The following is a 22271-nucleotide window of genomic DNA, read 5'->3' as shown; positions in this document are numbered from 1 at the left end:
TCTATGCCCTAATGTGTGTGCCTGTCTGTCTGCCCTATCCTCTATGCCCCAATGTGTGTCTGTCTGCCCCATCCTCTATGTCCCAATGTGTGTCTGTCTGTCTGCCCCATCCTCTATGCCCCAATGTGTGTCTGTCTGTCTGTCTGTCTGTCCTAGCCTCTATGCCCTAATGTGTGTGCCTGTCTGTCTGCCCTATCCTCTATGCCCCATTGTGTGTCTGTCTGTCTGTCTGCCCTATCCTCTATGCCCTAATGTGTGTGCCTGTCTGTCTGCCCTATCCTCTACGCCCCAATGTGTGTCTGTCTGCCCCATCCTCTATGCCCCAATGTGTGTGTGTCTGTCTGTCTGCCCTAGCCTCTATGCCCTAATGTGTGTGCCTGTCTGTCTGCCCTATCCTCTATGCCCCAATGTGTGTCTGTCTGCCCCATCCTCTATGACCCAATGTGTGTCTGTCTGTCTGCCCCATCCTCTGTGTCCCAGTGTGTGTCTGTGTTTGTCTGCCCTATCCTCTGTGCCCCAATGTGCGTGTCTGTCTGTCTGCCCCATCCTCTGTGCCTCAATGTGTGTCTGTCTGTCTGCCCCATCCTCTATGCCCCAGTGTGTGTGTGTCTGTCTGTGCCTCATACTCTATGCCTCAATGTGTGTCTGTCTGTGCCCCATCCTCTATGCCCCAATGTGTGTCTGTCTATGTCCCAATGTGTGTCTGTCTGCGCCTCATCCTCTATTTGTTGATGGATGCATTTACTGGTGAAACGCTGTCTCTTATGTGCATTTACTGGGAAAACGCTGTCTGTCATTACGTGCATTTACTGGTGAAAAGCTGTCTCTTATGTGCATTTACTGGTGAAAGGCTGTCTGTCATTACGTGCATTTACTGGTGAAAAAGCTGTCTCTTTTGTGCATTTACTGGGGAAACGCTGTCAGTCATTACGTGCATTTACTGGTGAAAAGCTGTCTCTTATGTGCATTTACTGGTGAAAAGCTATCTATTATGTGCATTTACTGGTGAAAAGCTATCTCTTATGTGCATTTACTGGTGAAAGGCTGTCTGTCGTTATGTGCATTTACGTCATATTTTTTTATGGAACTACGTTAGTTAGCCCCGCCCACACAACGTCATGACCACGCCCATTATTCGCAGTGGCGTGCTTTGCGCGCCGCAAATTCACCCCCCCCCCCCCGTAAGCCCCGCCTGCCAGCCCTTCTGCCCCTTTTGAGCCCCCCCAAAAATCTGAAGCTGGAGCCGCCACTGAATGTAGGTTGGACAGGTTTTGTGGACAGATTTGTAGGTCAGACACAATATCTTGAATCTGATTCTGGACTGGATAGGAAGCAAGTGGAGGGATTCACGGAGGGGAGCCGCCCTGGTGGAGCGATGGGAGGAGTGGATAATTCTGGCTGCCGCATTCATGATGGACTGCAGTGGGGCTATTCGAGTCATAGGGAGACCAGACAGAAGGGCATTGCAGTAGTCGAGGCGGGAAATGAGGGCATGGATGAGGAGTTTGGTGGTGGCAGAGGTAAGGAAAGGAAGAATCTTACAGATGTTACGAAGGTGGAAGTTGCAGGACTTTGTGAGGTTTTGGATGTGGGGAGTGAAGGAGAGTGCGGAGTCCAGGGTGACACCCAGACAGCGGGCTTGAGAGGTTGGGCGAATGGTAGTGTGGTTAACAGTGACATGCACATCTGGGAGGTTCATGGATGGCCAGGGTGGGAAGATCATAAATTCCGTTTTGTCTAGATTTCGTTTCAGGAACCTAGCGGACATCCAGGACGAGATGGCTGATAGGTAGGAGGAGACCTTGTCCATGGTAGTGTTTGATATGTCAGGGGTGTGGAGGTAGGTTTGGGTGTCATTTCCATACAGATGATAGTTAAAGTAAGTTAGAAGGGATAGGGTCAAGGGGGAAGTAGTGGTATGGGAAGTCTGCAGTAGGTGGTTGACTTCCTCAGTGGTAGTAGGAGTGAAGGAGGTGAGGGGAGGATAGGGTGGAGGAGGAGTGGGTTGGGAGGGGGTGGGAGGTGAGGATTGAACATTGGACATTTCCTGACAGATGGAGAGGGAAGAATCCCCAAAGGACCGGCACCACACAGGGTTTAAATAGCTCAGTGGATGTTTATTGCAGCATCTAGCAATAAAAGGGCAACAACAGCCCGCTGTTTCGGCCTGTGAGGCCTTTATCAAGTTGCACAAAACACACAGTGAAAAACACATGTGTATATATATATATATATATATATATATATATATATATATATATATACAATAACCCCGCCCCCTTAGGACATGAGCCAATCCAGACTGGAGGAGAAAGCGGACCTAATGGGAAACAGTCTCCATAAGAGTGCGCCAATAGGCAAATAGCTTATAGACATTTAAAAGGAGAACTCACCAATCAGGGAGCGCTGCACCACCGATGTGACCCACACAAGAGTGGCTACAAACGGCGCATCAAGCCCACGCCGCCATCCCTGTCAATGGGAAGCAGCAGTGATGACGTAAGAGTCATGTGCACAAGGCACATGACTCAAGGGTCCAATCACACGCGTCGTCAGGCCGCTCCACCCACCACTAACTGTTCAGTGCCGTTCGTGTTACATCGGCGGTGCAGTGCTCCCTGATTGGTGAGTTCTCCTTTTAAATGTCTATATGCTATATGCCTATTGGTGCACTCTTATGGAGACTGTTTCCCATCAGGTCTGCTTTCTCCTCCAGTCTGGATTGGCTCATGTCCTAAGGGGGCGGGGATATTGTATATATATATATATACATGTGTTTTTGTGTGTTTTGTGCAACTTGATAAAGGCCTCACAGGCCAAAAGAGGGCTGTCGTTGCCCTTTTATTGCTAGATGCTGCAATAAACATCGACTGAGCTATTTAAACCCTGTGTGGTGCCGGTCCTTTGGGGATTCTTGTTGCTTGACCCCTAGGTACAGGGGTGAGGACCAGGCACACCATTCTTTGGATTGTTTCCTGTGGTGCTCCTGAGCTGTCATTTTTGCTGACGGATGGAGAAAATTTTGTTGGTGAAGTGGGTGGCTAAATCTGTGGCAGAGAGGGAGGAAACAGAGGGAGGGAGGGAGGGGGGGGGGTTAATCAGGGAGCTTAAAGTGGCAAAAAGATGCCGGGGATTGGAAGATTGTGCTCCGATGAGCTTGGTAAAGTATTCCTGCTTTGCATGAGCAAGGGCAGTGTGGAACTGCAGCAGGTTAGCCTTGTACTGTAGGAAATCCTGGTTAATGGAGTTCCTCCATTTCCGTTCTGTGGCACGTGTTTCCCTCTGGAGGTTGGGAGTATGGGTAGTGCGCCATGGCTGGGGGTTAGGGGGGCGGTTGAGGCGGAATATTGGTGGAGCAGCTTTCTCTAGGGCTGATGAGAGAGTTTGGTGATACTGAGCTGCAGCAAGATTAGGACAGGTTAGGGTGGGGAGAGTGGAGGAGAGGGCATGGAGGGGATCAGCAACGACATTAAGGTTGAGCTTGCGTAGGTCACGCTCAGGGGCGTAACTAGAAATCACTGGGCCCCCCTGCGAATATTTGGATGCCCCCCCCCCCCCCCATAGGTGCCAAATAATCGTAATGGGGCAGCGTTTCACTGTAAATTAATTGTAAAGTGGGCAGCATTTCACCAGACAATCGTAATGTGGGCCAGAAAATCGTAATGTGGGCAGAGTTCACCAGAAAATCGTAATGTGGGCCTTTAGAAAATCATAATGTGGGCAGAGTTCACCAGAAAATCGTAATGTGGGCAGAGTTCACCAGAAAATCGTAACGTGAGCAGCAGTCACCAGAAAATTGTAACGTGGACAGCATACACCAGACAATCGTAATGTGGGCAGCGTTCACCAGAATATCGTAATGTGGGACAGAAAATCGTAATGTGGGCAGAGTTCACCAGAAAATCGTAATGTGGGCAGTGTTCACCAGAAAATTGTAACATAGACAGCATTCACCAGACAATCGTAACGTGGGCAGTGTTCACCAGAAAATCGTAATGTGGGCCAGAAAATCGTAATGTGGGCAGCGTTCACCAGAAAATCGTAACGTAGACAGCATTCACCAGACAATCGTAACGTGGGCAGTGTTCACCAGAAAATCGTAATGTGGGCCAGAAAATCGTAATGTGGGCAGAGTTCACCAGAAAATCGCAATGTGGGCAGCAGTCACCAGAAAATCGCCATGTGGGCAGCAGTCACCAGAAAATCGCAATGTGGGCATCAGTCACCACAAAATCCTAATGTGGGCAGCAGTCACCAGAATATTGTAATGTGGGCAGCAGTCACCAGAAAATCCTAATGTGGGCAGCAGTCAGTCACCAGAATATCATAATGTGGGCAGCACACACCAGAAAATCGTAATGTGGGCAGCAGTCACCAGAAAATCCTTATGTGGGCAGCAGTCACCAGAAAATCGCAATGTGGGCAGCAGTGACCAGAAAATCGTAATGTGGGCAGCAGACACCTGAAAATCGTAATGTGGGCAGCAGACACCAGAAAATCATAATGTGGGCAGCAGGCACCAGAAAATCGCAATGTGGGCAGCAGACACCTGAAAATCGCAATGTGGGCAGCAGTGACCAGAAAATCGTAATGTGGGCAGCAGACACCTGAAAATCGTAATGTGGGCAGCAGTCACCAGAAAATGGCAATGTGGGCAGCAGTGACCAGAAAATCGTAATGTGGGCAGCAGACACCTGAAAATCGTAATGTGGGCAGCAGACACCAGAAAATCATAATGTGGGCAGCAGTCACCAGAAAATCGCAATGTAGGCAGCAGACACCAGAAAATCACAATGTGGGCAGCAGGCACTAGAAAAAAAAATGCACCTGTGAAAAAAAAACAATTCACTTACCTGACAGAAGTCTTCTCCTCTCCCAGCATCTGGCTCGCAGCTCCCCGAGTCCTCCTGCAGCACATCTCCCGCGCTGACAGGCAGAGTGCAGGGCTACGGCAAGATGGCTGCCGAAGCCCTGTACTAGAGACACAAATAGTCTCCAGTGTAGGGCTTCTTCGGCGGCCATCTTGCCGTAGCCCTGCTCTGCCTGCCGGAGACTATGCAGGCTGCTGGAGCGGGGCTGCGGGGAATGAACTGGCGCAGCGTCTATTAGACGCTGCGGCCAGTTGAGCACCTTGCTGGGGGGTCCAGAGCAGCGCTCCCCCCATGCACAGTGAGCGGGCCCCAGAGCAGCCCCGGGCCCCCCTGCGGCTGAGGGGATCGCATCCCCGGTAGGTACGCCGGTGGTCACGCTGCCATCGACCAGGTGGGTGGGCGGGTAGGTTGGAGGTGCCTTCCACGAGGAGGTTGAAGGTGTGAAGGCGATGGTCTGATGGTAGAAATGGTGCGTTGTCGAGGTCTGCAATGGTAGTGCATTTAGTGAATATAAGGTTGAGAATGTGACCTGCAGTGTGGGTGGGGGCGTTGGTGTGCTGTACTAGGCCAAGTGAGTTGGCTATGGTGAGTAGCCGGGTCGCGACAGAGTCGCGGGGTTCTTCGATGGGTATATTGAAATCCCCGAGGATGATGGTGGGGAGGTCAGAGGAGAGGATGTGTGGGAGCCAGGAGCATCAGAGTAACCCAAACTGCCTTAGGATTTTGGGGTTGGAACAAGTCCCCCTGCCATCTAGGGGAGGAGATAGGGAGAGAATACTCCGGAGGAAAGAAACCAAGTGGATCGTGAAGTCGGATGCCATGGGTGCTTTAGGACTCAATGACTATGTAGACATGGCCTGTTTTCTAGATCCCTAATGAACTGACCCCTACACTAATCATGGTCACTAGCTATTGAGGTAAGTCACTAGTTGCCGGAATTACCTATTAAGACTTGATGCTCTTTTTCTCATATCATCTATCCATTGATGCTTGTGTGTCATTGAACATTTACTGTCCATATATATCTTAGTTTTGTTTTTAACAGTTTGGTCTTTTCGTTTAAAACAGAAGGGGTTTGAAGTGAGATGAGGATGGGACGCTGTTCACGAAAGGAGAGTAAAATAGCAATTTTTTGCAGAAAAGGCAATTATGCTTGGTATTATCACTTTCTCTTATATAGCGATTTTTCTTATATAGTGATTACTAGCCAACCCGCGGCGTAACATACGCCGCATAAGGGGGTAGCGGGCAGGAAGGGGATATTGGGCACAGCAGCGGGTCGGACCCCCCCTTCCTCACCTGGGTCCCCCATCTGCGCTCCCCCTCCAGCTTAAGCTCAGCAGGACCCCCCCCTTCCCTCACCTAGGTTCCCCATGTGCGCTCCCCCTCCAGCTGAAGCTCAGCAGGACCCCCCCCCTCACCTGGGTCCCCCATGTGCGCTCCCCCTCCACCTTAAGCTCAGCAGAACCCCCCTCCCTCACCTGGGCCCCCATGTGCGCTCCCCCTTCAGCTTAAGCTCAGCAGGACCCCCCCCTCCCTTCCCTCACCTGGGTTCCCCATGTGTGCTCGCCCTCCAGCTGAAGCTCAGCAGGACCCCCCCTTCCCTCACCTGGGTCCCCCATGTGCGCTCCCCCTCCAGCTTAAGCTCAGCAGAAACCCTCCTCCCTCACCTGGGCCCCCCATCTGCGCTCCCTCTCCAGCTTAAGCTCAGCAGCAGCCACCGCTATTATTAAGAGGAAGTGGGTGGGGATGACTCACCTCTTCCGCGTTCCAGCATGCGTTTCACTGTCGTCACTTCCTGCAATGCCGCCCACTGTATTGTAAGTGGACGGCATTGCAGGAAAGTCTAGGCTCGGCGGCAAGTCTAGGACCGCCCCTGGGGGCAGGGCGCTACTTAATAATAATAAAAATCCTAACATTTATATAGTGCTTTTCTCCTGTCGGACTCAAAGCGCTCAAGAGCTGCAGCCACTGGGACGCGCTCAGGAGGCTACCCTACAGTGTTAGGGAGTCTTGCCTTGAACTCCATACTGAATAGGTACTGACCCTAGCCAGGATTCAAACCCTGGCCTCCTATGTCAAAGGCAGTGCCCTTAACCAGTGCACTACCTAGCCACTGCTACTCTGCTTCTTGCTTGGACCGGCCCTGGGGGCAGGGCACTACTTCTTCTTCTTGCTTGAAGAATGAGGCACGTACTCTATTATATATATATATATAGATAGAAGATAGGCGACCCGTGGCGTAGAATACGCCTTATAAGGAGGTAGCGGGCAAAAAGGGGGTATTGGGCACAGCAGCGGGGAGCGGGGTTGGACCCCCCCTCCCTCACCTGGGTCCCCCATGTGCACTCCCCCTCCAGCTTAAGCTCAGCAGGACCCCCCTCCCTCACCTGGGTCCCCCATGTATGCTCCCCCTCCAGCTTAAGCTCAGCAGGACCCCCCTCCCTCACCTGGGTCCCCCATGTGTGCTCCCCCTCCAGCTTAAGCTCAGCAGGACCCCCCTCCCTCACTTGGGTCCCCCATGTGTGCTCCCCCTCCAGCTTAAGCTCAGCAGGACCCCCCCTCCCTCACCTGGGTCCCCCATGTATGCTCCCCCTCCAGCTTAAGCTCAGCAGGACCCCCCTCCCTCACCTGGGTCCCCCATGTGTGCTCCCCCTCCAGCTTAAGCTCAGCAGGACCCCCCCTCCCTCACCTGGGTCCCCCCATGTGTGCTCCCCCTTCAGCTTAAGCTCAGCAGGACCCCCCTCCCTCACCTGGGTCCCCCATGTGTGCTCCCCCTCCAGCTTAAGCTCAGCAGGACCCCCCTCCCACACCTGGGTCCCTCATGTGCGCTCCCCCTCCAGCTTAAGCTCAGCAGGACCCCCCCTTACCTCACCTGGGTCCCCCATGTATGCTCCCCCTCCAGCTTAAGCTCAGAAGGACCCCCCCTCCCTCACCTGGGTCCCCCATGTGTGCTCCCCCACCTGCTTAAGCACAGTAGCAGCCGCCACTATTAGTAAGAGGCAGCGGGCGGGGATGACTCACCTCTTCCGCGTTCCAGCGTGCACTTCCTGCAATGCTTCCCACTGTATTGTAAGTGGAACGCGGAAGAGGTGAGTCATCCCCACCCACTGCCTCTTATTAATAGCAGCGGCTGCTGCTGAACTTAAGCTAGAGGGGGAGCGCAGATGGGGACGCAGGTGAGGGGGGGGGGGGTCCGACCCCCCTCCCTGCCGCTGTGCCCAATACTCCCTTCCTCAGAAAAAGTGGGATCAGCGCATCACCAGGCCGCCTCTGGATGGCCTCAGCTCAGAGATGCGCTGAGCCCCCCCAGGAACTACAAAACGCACCTTGAACCCAAACAGAGGCTCTGCATATACACCAAAGAAAAACTATCAAGTGGGAGCAGCTGACCAGAATTAAATCAAACATAGCAAAGAAATGAACAGCGCTACTTAAAAACAGATGAATGCTTACCTGCAAAAAAGTGCAGACCCCACTCATGGGATACAAATACACAATGAGCACACATACAACCTGTCTACCATTTGGAGGATGTTAGTTTCCACTAACAGCTTGCAATGCAATTTGTTAGGTACTCGTCCCTCCCACTGTCGAAGAAGTCTTTCCTCCATGGGAGGGGACCTAACACTAACTAAAACCTACCTATGCATATGCATAGCCTGGGCGCGCTACCAGTAAATTTAAGAATTGCGCAGGAAAAGTGGGATCAGCGCATCACCAGGCCGCCTCTGGATGGCCTCAGCTCAGAGATGCGCTGAGCCCCCCCAGGAACTACAAAACGCACCTTGAACCCAAACAGAAGCTCTGCATATACACCAAAGAAAAACTATCAAGTGGGAGCAGCTGACCAGAATTAAATCAAACATAGCAAAGAAATGAACAGTGCTACTTAAAAACAGATGAATGCTTACCTGCAAAAAAGTGCAGACCCCACTCATGGGATACAAATACACAATGAGCACACATACAACCTGTCTACCACTTGGAGGATGTTAGTTTCCACTAACAGTTTGCATGCAATCTGTTAGTCTGCACTCTGCAATCTGGGGTCTGCACTTTTTTGCAGGTAAGCATTCATCTGTTTTTAAGTAGCGCTGTTCATTTCTTTGCTATGTTTGATTTAATTCTGGTCAGCTGCTCCCACTTGATAGTTTTTCTTTGGTGTATATGCAGAGCCTCTGTTTGGGTTCAAGGTGCGTTTTGAAGTTCCTGGGGGGGCTCAGCGCATCTCTGAGCTGAGGCCATCCAGAGGCGGCCTGGTGATGCGCTGATCCCACTTTTTCTGCGCAATTCTTAAATTTACTGGTAGCGCGCCCAGGCTATGCATATGCATAGGTAGGTTTTAGTTAGTGTTAGGTCCCCTCCCATGGAGGAAAGACTTCTTCGACAGTGGGAGGGACGAGTACCTAACAAATTGCATGCAAACTGTTAGTGGAAACTAACATCTTCCAAGTGGTAGACAGGTTGTATGTGTGCTCATTGTGTATTTGTATCCCATGAGTGGGGTCTGCACTTTTTTGCAGGTAAGCATTCATCTGTTTTTAAGTAGCGCTGTTCATTTTTTTGCAATACTCCCTTCCTGCCCGCTACCCCCTCCAGCTCGGTGGCAAGTCTAGGACCACCCCTGAGGGCAGGATGCTATTTAATAATAATAAAAATCCAAACATTTACATAGCGCTTTTCTCCTATCAGACTCAAAGCGCTCAGGAGCAGCAGCCACTGTGATGCACTCAGGAGGCCACCCTGCAGTGTTAGGGAGTCTTGCCTTGAACTCCTTACTGAATAGATACAGACCTTAGCTAGGATTCAAACCCAGGACTCCCATGTCAATGGCAGTGCCCTTAACCAGTACTCTATTCAGCCACAGCTACTTTTCCTCTTGCTTGGACTTGCCCTGGGGGCAGGGTGCTACTTCTTCTTCTTGCTTGAAGGTTACTTAGCCTATTATATATATAGATTCTCCCTTAAAATATGACTAGTCCCCTACCTCGTTCCCTTTTTCTGTCCCCTACTAGGACCTAACACAGGCATGACTTGTAATGGAATGGTCAGTACATGTTTTTAACCAAGATTTCTCTTTTTCCAGAGTAAGGGTTAGTATAGGGCTGGCTGCAGCAGAGGGAGCTTCCACTCATCTGCATGCATACAGCCATTCAGGGATGAGCAGAAACTACGCCAGTGCGAATTTACGCATCGTAGTTTGCATCTACGCATCCTAGTTCGTAGGTGAAGTTGCAGAACTACGTTTACGAATTTACGCGTAGCGAAGTACAGCTACGCGTAGCTTACTATGTGTAGTTAACATGTGTATTGCGTAGTGAGCTATGTCTGCATTACTTGCGTCTATTTTTCCGCATACGATTATATGCGTACAAATTGACGCATTGGAAAGGGGAATGTACGCATAGAAGAGTTCCCAGGATAAGCATCTAAAGAGGAATTAATGCGTAAAATTTTCTGCATACAGGCAAAAGCATCCGCATACACTACGCTTCGCGCTACGCGTAATTGCGTATTTTAACGTGTATTCTACGAAATGCATAAGAAGCGAATATTTGATTTCGAAGCCGTAGTTTGGCGAAGAGTAATTGCGTAAAACTACGCGTAGTCCCAGCGTAGCGAAGTTGGCTGACTACGACCATCCCTGCAGCCATTGCTATTTGCTATCCTGCTCCCTTCTTGTTCTTGAGCTCCATCTAGTGGTCATCTCCTGAACTACGCATACATATTTCTGTGTACGCATGGACGACAACCACAGTGGAATGCCCGAGCTTCCGGTAGGCGTACTTTCTGACGCAATCAACCGGAAGTAAGAGGGCAGGCGATGGGCAGCAGCACGCCATGACCTATGGGATGTCCCCTTTACATAAACTGTCAGCGCGAATTAAACTGCGTGCACAGGGCCTCAGAAGACGCTCATTTGAGCGAAACGTGCGTCAGGCAATCCATCGCTCCCACGTCACCCCACTGACTGCAGGATCGGGTAGGAATCTTTGCTAAAACTAGACTTTTTAACTTTTGTTATACAGCCGGTTCCAATAAAGCTGTGATTTTATGCAAGAAGCTGCAAGTGCCAATCTGATTACCTCCTCACTGCTATAATCTGACTTATGTGTGTATTCTGTGGATTTGAGCATGCCTATCCTGCATTAATTCACCCGACCACTGCTGCAGCTACCAGTACCAAGTTGTTTGACTGGGCACTAGCTACTGTAGTGCCTGTTGTTTCTCTTGTTTACCTCAATGCAAATTATTGATGCCAAAGACCGCAAAGCTAACAAACTTGGTCATTGAGTAATTGTGTGTTAGAAAAAGTGGGTGCAGCCAAAGCCAGACAAATACATACCCAGGAAATGCCTAGTCATCAGTGGGCGGAGACAAATACAAATTTCACTGGGAAAATGTAAACTGCAGCTATTCTTACACTGCTAATGGTAGGGTTCTCACACTTTGCACAGTTGGTCACTGGGTGACTGGGATTAATATTCAGAAAAGTGGATGGAGCCTACAAAATTTACCTATTGCATTTCAAGGGGAATATTTAATTGCTGCCATTCTTACACTGTTAATGGCACAAGCCTCAACCTTGGTACAGTTGGTGATTGTGTGACTGGGGCTCAAATTGAGAAAGGGGGGTGGAGCCACAAACAGCCAATCTGATTTGTTTCATTTTAATTCAAATTGTTGATGCCAAAGACCGCAAAGCTCACAAACTGGGTCAGTGATTAATTGAGTAATTGTGTGTTAGGGTTATAAAAAGTGGTCGCAACTAACATCAGCCAAATATATAACCAGGCAATGCCAGGTCATCAGTGGGCAGAGACAAATACAAATTTCACTGGGAAAATGTAAACTGCAGCCAATTTTTACACTGTTAATGGTAGGGATCTCAAACTTTGCACAGTTGGTCACTGGGTGCCTGGGAATAATATTCAGAAAAGTGGGTGGAGCCTACAAAAGCCAATCAAAATTCACATATTGATTTTCAAGGGGAATATTTAGTTGCTGCCGTTCTTGCACTGTTAGTGGCACAAGCCTCAAACCTGGTACATTTGTTCACTGGGTGGCTGGGGTTCAAACTCAGAAAAGGGGGTGGAGCCAAAAACAGCCAATCAGATGTTTTTCATTTTAATGCAAATTATTGATGCCAAAGACCGCAAAGCGAACAAACTAGGTGGTTGAGTAATTGTGTGTTAGGGTTAGAAAAAGTAGGTGGAGCCAACACCAGCCAAATACACACCCGGGCAACACTGGGCCATCAGCTAGTCAGTAATAACTTAATATCACTACAGCAACAGCAAATAAGCAGGGTCATTTTCAGTACACAAAAATACTTTTGTGGTTAGAATGAGAAGGGGGGAGGTGTCCCTAGTGGGTGCACTGTGAACCTAGAAAGTCAATACACAATATAAATACAGCCTATGTGATGAATTAGTCTAAATAGAGGATCCTTTTCAAATATTTGTTTTAAATAAACTTTTTGTTTGTTTGTTTGTTTGCTTGTTCTGATAATGCAGATCAATTACCAAGTCACTGACCCCCTCCTAAGTGACAAACAAATGTATCCAACCTTGTACCGGACAATGCCTGATGACCGTATTCGTTATGCAGCTATTGTAAAGTGCCTGGAACATTTTGGATGGAATTGGGTTGGAATCATTGCAACAAATGATGGAAGTGAAGAAACAGAATTACATGAACTCAGAAAACGAATGACCAACCACGGTATCTGCATTGAATTTGTTATGTTTTTAACTGAAAGCCTAGACAAACGGCTGAAGACACTGGCAAAGTCAAAAGCTGGAGTCATAATAATGTGTGGTCTTTTTGCCATGGACCATAATAGAATGTTTGATAGTTCAACAAATATCCTCCAGAACATTACTCTAATTGTCAGTGAATCGTGGAGACCACTTCTCAGTGAAACAGCTGACTTCAGGCAAAGTTTCAACTGCAGTTTACTCTTTCTGCTTCCATTGAAGTTGATACCTGGCTTTAGAACTTTTGTGGATAACCTAAGACCATTTCCTCCCCGTCATGATCCAATTCTGGATGATATTTGGATTTTACATTTTAATTGTCTGTCACCTAACCCACTGCGAAATTATTTCTGGAGCCATGTTCTATCATTAAAACTAATTAATTGCACAGGGTTGACAAAAACAAAGAGAGAATTATTCGATTTTCAATATAGTTCCACAGACTACTACGTCTATACTGCAGTTTATGTATTGGCTCATTCTATACAAAATATGCTTCATGGTAAAAGCAAATCTGAAATACACAACCTAAGGAAAATAGTAAGTTGTGCATTTCATCAGAGAAGCTGGAGGTATTTTAAATGTTAGGGATGGCCAAACATAAAGATTTTGGGTTCACAAACTCGTTCTCCTATGGCACCATAAACATTTGGAAACCGGCTATTTGCAGAGAGCCCATTAACTTGGAGGGATGAAATTGTGAAACCTTCAGGGCATCTCTGCAGCCACAGTTTCTTTAACCACTTTGCCCCCTGGGTACAGTATATCTACGGCCCTTTTAACTTAATTTCCCCGCCTGGGGCGTAGGTAGACACCCCCTGCCACTACCGCCGCTGTCCACGCTCCCGATCGCTCATGCATGCTCCCGCACTCGTGCACGCAGCCACCCGCTGACCTGGAGATCAATGAACGGGAAAATAGTTCTTGTTCGTTGATCTAAGTCCCCACAGCATTGATCGGCTGCTTCCATGAGAAGCTGTGCGATCATTGTGTAAAAAAAAAAAGTTTCCTGTAAACCATTAACAAAAAATTACTGTGGCCATCTTGTGGCCAAATAGTAAAACTACAGTCAAAAGTATTTTTTATATAGAAATACATATTTTTACATTTTACATTCGCATTACCTCCCACAATCCCCAATTGTTACCAAAATAAGTAAAAATATGTACAATAAAAAAAATACAAAAATAGTTACCTTAGGGACTGAACTCTTTAAATATTTATGTCAAGAAGGTATAACACTGTTACTTTATAAATTATGGGCCTGTAATTAGGGATGGACACAAAACTGAAAAAAATGCACCTTTATTTCCAAATAAAATATTGGCCCCAGACATTGTTATAGGGACATAATTTAAATGGTGTAATAACCAGAAAACATGGGCAAATAAATTACATGGATTTAAATTATGGTAGCATGAATTATTTAAAAACAATAAGGGCCGAAAACTGAAAAATAATGATTTTTTTCCAATTTATTTCCTATTTTCCTATTAAAACACATTTATAATAAAATAATTCTTGGCATAATGTCCCACCTAAAGAAAGCCTAATTGGTAATGAAAAAAAAACAAGATATAGTTAATTTCATTGTGATAAGTAATGATAAAGTTATAGGCGAATGAATGGAAGGAGAGCAGAAAGGTGAAAATTGCTCGGATGCTGAAGGTGTAAAACCCCTCAGTTGTGAATTGGTTAAAGAAGTTGTAAAAAAAAGTATACCAGAACCCGGGCAGTGGCGGAGGTGGATCATGGGCTGAATATTCTGTATTTTACACAAGCCCTTTCTGTTTACCTGAGCCTTGTGCGGTGAACGGCACTGCTCTGCGGGACTCCAGGACACTTCTGTTGGCCAACGGGACCCCCTTCTCTTCTGATCTTCTTCCTGGATTGTGGTGGGACGGCGGCCAATCAGCGGCTGTGCGGCGGTACGTCGTGCAGTGTGACCTCTTCAGCGGGGGGCGGCGCTAAATTTAAAGTGGACCCGAAATCTTGCACTGGACAGAAGGCAAACATAGAAATGCACCAGATTTGTATGCTGAGAGTTTAGCCTGTCTAATTCCCCCAAAAGAGACCTGAACTCTTGCACAAAACAGAAGAAAGCATAGAGAAATGCAGCCTGTATGTAGAGAGTTTTGCCTGTCTAATTCCTCCTCATTTGTCTCTAATCACGAGTTGTAATTTGATCTCTCCCCTGTGTCATATGACTGCCATGGCAGAGATGGCAGATAAGCTCATTTGAAAGCACAGAATGTTAACAATATAGCCATTTGGTTCCCAACTGCTTCTGAGCTAAGTGCTTGTGCTAATCTGCCTTAACCACTTGAGGACCCACCCTTTACCCCCCCTTAAGGACCAGCGCTGGTTTGATTGATCTGTGCTGGGTGGGCTCTGCAGCCCCCAGCACAGATCAGGGTGCAGGCAGGGAGATCAGATTGCCCCCCTTTTTTCCCCCCTATGGGGATGATGTGCTGGGGGGGTCTGATCTCTCCTGCCTGCTGTGGGTGGCGGGGGGGCACCTCAAAGCCCCCCTCCGCGGCGAAATTCCCCCCTCCCTCTCCTACCTGCTGCCTCCCCCGGTGATCGGGGCTGCACAGGACGGCTATCCGTCCTGTGCAGCCAGTGACAGGACGTCCCCTGTCACATGGCGGCGATCCCCGGCCGCTGATTGGCCGGGGATCGCCGATCTGCCTTACGGCGCTGCTGCGCAGCAGCGCCGTACAAATGTAAACAAAGCGGATTATTTCCACTTGTGTTTACATCTAGCCTGCGAGCCGCCATCGGCGGCCCGCAGGCTATTCACGGAGCCCCCCGCCGTGATTTGACAGGAAGCAGCCGCTCGTACGAGCGGCTGCTTCCTGATTAATTAGGCTGCAGCTGGCGACGCAGTACTGCGTCGCTGGTCCTGCAGCTGCCACTTTGCCGACGCACGTTATGAGTGTGCGGTCGGCAAGTGGTTAATTTCTGTACTCACCACCTGACAGGTCCTGTGTCATCCCCTTGACCACAGTCATCAGTGACGCCTCTTCCTGCTGGTGGGTATGCACGATGTCACATGACATTACACATCGGGAGTGAAGGAGACGTCATGTGATCATGGTACTTTGCATAGGAGTTGTCAGGGATCTTAGCAATAAGAATCCGCCATCATTTTTGCGGCGCAACGTTTGTGTGGCCATGCGCCTATACCAACATCACAATATCACGGAAACAAAATTGGCGCTCAAAAAATTGTTGATCGTTGGTAAAATTGTAACGTGGGTACATAGCTTTACTATTACCGATTTTTACCTGGATTTTGACTACGCTCTGCCTGCCAACTAAGACTGATAGCAAAGGGGAAAAAGTCCAAAAGGAATCACGTTTCAACTGCACCAATTGTGATGTTGCCCTCTGTGTCATTCCTTGTTTCAAAATATACCACAGGTGGGAGGTGTATTAGGTATTTATGTACATACTGTATAGTCTGGTGCCTTTGTACAGTTTCACAATTTTTTAAGTTTATTCATGAATTTAATTCCATCAACAATTTAATGTTATAGTCTTATATTATGTGGGTTGTCTATAACACCTTTATTCTGACAATTTTTGGTGAGTTATGACTTACCTGGCAGTAATCCCAATCTGAGCACGGGCTCCACTTTGTGAGCTGAGAGTTGAGATGTCCCAAACGGTTCGCATGCAAACTTATTCGTGCGAACAACGTGGGTTCGCGTTCGCATTTCAAACTTTGTGCTGGTTTGACCCGCCCCCTATACCATATCATTGGGCTAGACTTTGACCCTCTACATCATAGTTAGCAGACACATGGAAGCCAATTAGGCTGCACTCCCTCCTGGAGCCCCCCCCCCCCCTTATATAAGGCAGCAGTGTCGGCCATGTTCTCACTCTGTGTGCTGCTGTATTAGTGAGCAGTTGTGCTCGGATGCCCCTTTTCAAAATCTGGATTGGATCCGGATCCGGGTCAGATATCTGATTTCAAAATGTTCTGATCCGGATATCTGGATAGGAAAACCGGAAGTGGCCTTTAAATTGCTTTAAAAAACTTTTTTTAGGGTAAATGAGGCATGTAGCATCATTATTTGTTTAAAGGGGAACACTAATTGATGATGTGGGGACTTAAAATTCCCCCCCCCCCTCCAAAAAAAAGGCTGTCAACATTAGGCCTAGGTTCCAGACAGCAGTCGTGCAGCCCACATTGTGTCCAAAGTCCAACTGCACAACTGGGACATGGCAGTTCTCAGCCCAGACACCTCCAAATAATGACGCAGCAATTGTGTTTTGGGTTAAATATAGGTGGTATCAGCACAGCAGCAGTGGCCTGTGGCACCCTGGCAGTGGGAGCAGCAAAGGCAGCAGGAGCAGGGCAGTGCAGCAGGTGTAACGTCTGCCAGGAGCATGCCGGACGTGGCACTTGGCTGTGGCACATGGCATTTGGCACGTGACACTTTGCACTTGGCACGTGCCACGTGCAAAGTGCCATGTGCAAAGTGCAAAGGGCCACGTGCAAAGGGCCACGTGCAAATTGCCTCGTGCAAAGTGCCACATGCAAACATGTGCAAAGTGCCACGTGCAAAGTGCCACGCGCAAACACGTGCAAAGTGCCACATGCAAACACGTGCAAAGTGCCACATGCAAACACGTGCAAAGTGCCACGTGCAAAGGTTTAGGCTGGGAGCCCTCTGATTGGCTCAATGAGGTCAGGTGGGGCTGGCCAGGGTTCCCCTCTGTGATTGGTTGCTAGGGCTTCTGCTGGGAGCCCTCTGATTGGCTCCAGGACATCCTGGACATCATACAGTATCTCAATAGTCGGATATCTGCCGGATATCGGCAGTATCTGCGGATATCCGCATTGCCCAGCCAACTATCCGCAGATAGCTCTCCGGATTTGGGCCCAGGTATCCGGAATCCGAATCCGGTTGGATAGCTGAAAAAAGTTCGGATATCCGGGTTACCTGGATATCCGGAATCCGGATGAGCACCCCTGTTAGTGAGAGAAGGGAGAGAGGTTGCTGCAGACATAGGGAAAGCTTAGTTAGGCTTGTTAGCTTGCTCCTTGCTGATATTTGTTGCTGAAAAGCACCACCAAAACAGCTCTTTTGAGAGCTAATGTTCTTGTGATGTGTTTTTTTTTATCTTTTGTGTGTGTGGCCCACTAACACTGCTATACTGTGCCAGGCCCAGCACATTCAGTGCTTAGCATGACTGCTGCAAATCTATATATATAAAATCGGATGTATGTGTGTGTGTGTGCGCGTGTGTGTGTGTGTGTGTGTGTGTGTGTGTGTGTGTGTGTGTGTGTGTGTGTGTGTGTGTGTGTGTGTGTGTGTGTGTGTATGTGCCGCGATCACGTGAAAACGGCTTGACCGATTTGAACAAAACTTGGTATGCAGGTCCCTTACTACCTGGGATGATATGGTCTGGGGGTCTCGCGGCCCCCCTGCACACCTGGACGGAGCTACAAACAGCAAATCAGATTTCACCCATTCAAGTCAATGGAAAAAATGTAAAAGGCTGCCATTCTAACAGTAATCAAGCCAGAGTCCCCACACTTGGCACAGTTGGTCACTTGGTGACCGAGGTTACAAATCCAGGAAAAGTGGGCAGAGCATAAAAAAGCCAATCAAATTTCAGCCGTTCATTTTAAATGGGAAAATGTAAACTGCAGCCATTCTTAGACTGTTAATCGCAGGGGTCTCAAACTTGACACAGTTGGTCACTGGGTGAATGCGATTATGATTCAAGAAAATGGGTGGAGCCTACAACATCCAATCAAAATTCACCTATTGATTTTCAAGGGGGAATATTGAAACTACTGCTATTCTTACACTTTTAATGGCAGAGGCTTCAAACTTGCTACAGTCAGTTATTGGGTGACTGGGGTCCAAATTCACTAAAGGGGCGGGGCCACATACAGCCAATCAGATTTCCTTGGTGGATAAACTGCTTCCATTCACACATTTTTGATGCCAGGAACCTGAAAGCTCACAAACTTGGTCATTGAGTGACTGTGTGTCAAGGTTACAAAAAGTGGGCGGAGCCAAAAACCACTTTTACTGGGAAAATATAAACTGCAGCCATTCTTACACCGTTAATGGCAGAGTTCTCAAACTTTGCACAGTTGGTCATTGGGTGACTGAGATTAAGATTTTGGAAGGTGGGTGGAGCCTACAACAGCCAATAAAAAAATCACCTTTTGATTTTCAAAGGGAATATTTAAGCTGCTACCATTCTCTTATACTGTTAAAAGCAGATGCCTCAAACCTGGTACAGTTGGTCACTGGGTGACTAGGGTCCAAATTCAGGAAGGGGGCGGAGCCACAACAGCCAGATTTGTTTATTTTTCAATGGGAATATAAAAAGTATTGATACCAAGGACCCCAAAGCTGATAAACTTGATAATTGAGTGACTGCATGTCAAAGGTAGAAAAAGTGGGCGGTGCCAACAACTACATTTTTTACATGGCAGGGTTCCCAAACTTTATACAATTGGCCACTGGGTGACTGGGATGAATATTCAGAAATGTGGGTGGAGCCTACAACAGCCAATCAAAATGTACCTATTGATTTTCAAGGGGTATATTCACATTGCTACCATTCTTACACTGTTAATGGCAGAGGCCTCAAACCTGATACAGCCAGTCATTGGGTGACTGGGGTACAAATTCACTAAAGGGGTAGAGCCACAAACAGCCAATCAGATTTGTTAGATTGATTTCAGCCATTCTGTTATTGGCAGGGTTCTCAAACATGACACAGTTGGCCACTGGGTGACTGGGACTAATATTCAGGAAAGTGGGTGGAGCCTACAGCTGCCAATCAAAATTCACCTTTTGATTTTCAAGGGGAATATTTACATTGCTGCCATTCTTAATGGCAGAGGTCTAAAATCTGCTACAGTCAGTCACTGGGAGACTGGGGTTTAAATTCTGAAGGGAGCGGGTCAAAAACAGCCAATCAGATTTGTTTAATTTCAATGGTAAAATGCAACTTATTGATGCCAAGGACCCCAAACCTCATAAACTTGGTCATTAAGTGACTGTATGTCAAGGTTAGAAATAGTGGGCGGAGCCAAAAACAACTAACTTTTTACATGGGAAAACTGCAGCTTTTCTTACACTGTTAATGGCAGGGTTCTCAAACTTCACACAGTTGGTCACTGGGTGACTAGGATTAATATTCGGAAAAGTGGGTGGAGCCTACAAGAGCCAATCAAAATTCACGTATTGATTTTCAAGGGGAATATTGAAACTGCAGCCATTCTTACACTGTTAACGGCAGAGGCTCAAACCTGCTACAGTCGGTCGTTAAGTGTCTGGGGTTCAAATTCAGTAAAGGGGCAGAGCCGAAAACAGCCAGATTCCTTTGCTGTTTAAACTGCTTCCATTAGCACAATTTTGATGCCAGGAACCCAAAAGCTCACAAACTTGGTCATTGAGTAGTGACTGTGTGTCCAGGTTACAAAAACTGGGTGGAGTTAAAAACTGATTTTTCTGGGAAATTGTAAACTGCAGCCCTTTTTCACTTTTAATGACAGGGTTCTCAGACTTAGCATAGCTGGTTACTGGGTGACTGGGATTAATATTCACAAAAGTGGGTGGAGCCTAAAAATGCCAATCAAAAATCACATGTAGCTTTTCAAGGAGAATATTAAAATTGCTGACATTCTTGCCCTGTTAATGGCACAAGCCTCAAACCTGGTACAGTTGGTCATTGGGTCACTGGGGTTCAAATTCAGAAAAGGGGACAGAGCCACAAACAGTGAATCAGATTTGTTTCATTTCATGGCAAAATACAAATTATTGATGCCAAGGACCCCAAAGCTCACAAACTTGGTCATTGAGTAGTGACTTTGTGTCCAGGTTACAAAAAGTGGGCGGAGCCAAAAACAAATTTCACTGGGAAAGTGTAAACTGCAGCCCTTCTTACACTGTTTATGGCAGGGTTCCCAAACTTTGTCCAGATGGTCACCGAGTGACTAAGATTAATATTCAGGGGGTGGAGCCTATAATAGCCAATCACAATTCACCTGTTGATTTTCAAGTGGAATATTTAAATTGCTGCTATTTTTACACTGTTAATAGCAGATGCCTCAAACCTGCTACAGTTGGTCATTGGGTGACTGGGGTTCAAATGCTGGAGAGGGGGTGAAGCCACAAACAGCCAATCTGATTTGTTTAATTTCTATGGGAATATACAAATTATTGTTGCCAAGGACCCCACAGCTCACAAACTTGGTCATTGAGTGTTTGTGCGTTAGGGTTAGAAAGTGGGCGGAGGCAACACCAGTCAAATGCATATACAGGCAATGCCGGGTCATCAGTGGGTGGAGACAAATACAAATTTCACTGGGAAAATGTAAACTGCAGCCATTCCTACAGTGTTAATGGCAGGGTTTTTAAACTTTGCACAGTTGGTCAGAAAGGGGGTGGAGACACAAACAGCCAATAAGATTTGTTTCATTCCAATGCAAATTATTGATGCCAAACACCGCAAAGCTCACAAACTTGGTAATTGAGTAATTGATTAATTGTGCGTTAGGGTTAGAAAAGTGGGCACAGCCAACACCAGCCAAATGCATAAGCGGGCAACGCCGGGTCATAAGTGGGCGGAGACAAATACAAATTTTACTGGGAAAATGTAAACTGCAGCCATTCTTACACTGTTAATGGTAGGGTTCTCAAACTATGCACAGTTGGTTACTGCATAACTGGGGTTAATATTCAGAAAAGTGGGTGGAGCCTACAAAAGGCAATCAAAAATTACCTATTGATTTATCAGAGGAATATGTAATTGCTGCCATTCTTGCACTGTTAATGGCACAAGCCTCAAACCTGGTACAGTTGATCATTGCGTTACTGGGGTTTACATTCATAAAACAGGGTGGAGCCACACACAGCCAATATGATTTGTTTCACTTTAATGCAGGTATTGATGCCAAAGACCGCAAAGCTCACAAACTTGGTCATTGAGTAATTGATTAATTGTGTGGTAGGGTTAGGAAAAGTGGGTGCAGCCAGCACCTGCAAAATACATAATCGGGCAATGCCGGGTCATCAGTACGCGGAGACAAATGCAAATTTCACTAAGAAAATGTAAACTGAAGCAATTCTTACACTTTTAATGGTAGGGTTCTCAAACTTTGCACAACTGGGTGACTGGGATTAATATTCAGAAAATTGGGTGGAGCCTACAAAAGTGAATCAAACTTCACCTATTGCTTTTCAAGGGGAATATTTAATTGCTACCATTCTTGCACTGTTAATGGCACAGGCCTCAAACCTGGTACAGTTGGTTATTGGGTGACTGGGGTTCAAATTCAGAAAAGGGGAGTGGAGCCACAAACAACCAATCAGATTTTTTCATTTCAATGCAAATTATTGATACCAAAGATGGCAAAGCTCACAAACTTGGTCATTGAGTAATTGTGTGTTAGGGTTAGAAAAAGTGGGTGGAGCCGACACCAGCCAGATACATACCCGGGCACAGTGGTGCTCAAATACCCCTTTTTAAAATTCGAGTTTGGTCGAATTCGAATAGCAAATTATTCGAGGTCAGTCGAATATTCGAGTCGAAAAATTTTTACTATTCGATTCGACCTCGGACTTCGAGCTCACTATTCGAGTCGGTATTCGAG

The sequence above is a fragment of the Hyperolius riggenbachi genome, chromosome 1 (genome assembly GCF_040937935.1).
Source record: "Hyperolius riggenbachi isolate aHypRig1 chromosome 1, aHypRig1.pri, whole genome shotgun sequence".
NCBI classification, from domain to species: Eukaryota; Metazoa; Chordata; class Amphibia; order Anura; family Hyperoliidae; genus Hyperolius; species Hyperolius riggenbachi.
Note: the sequence above shows the minus strand (reverse complement) of the source record.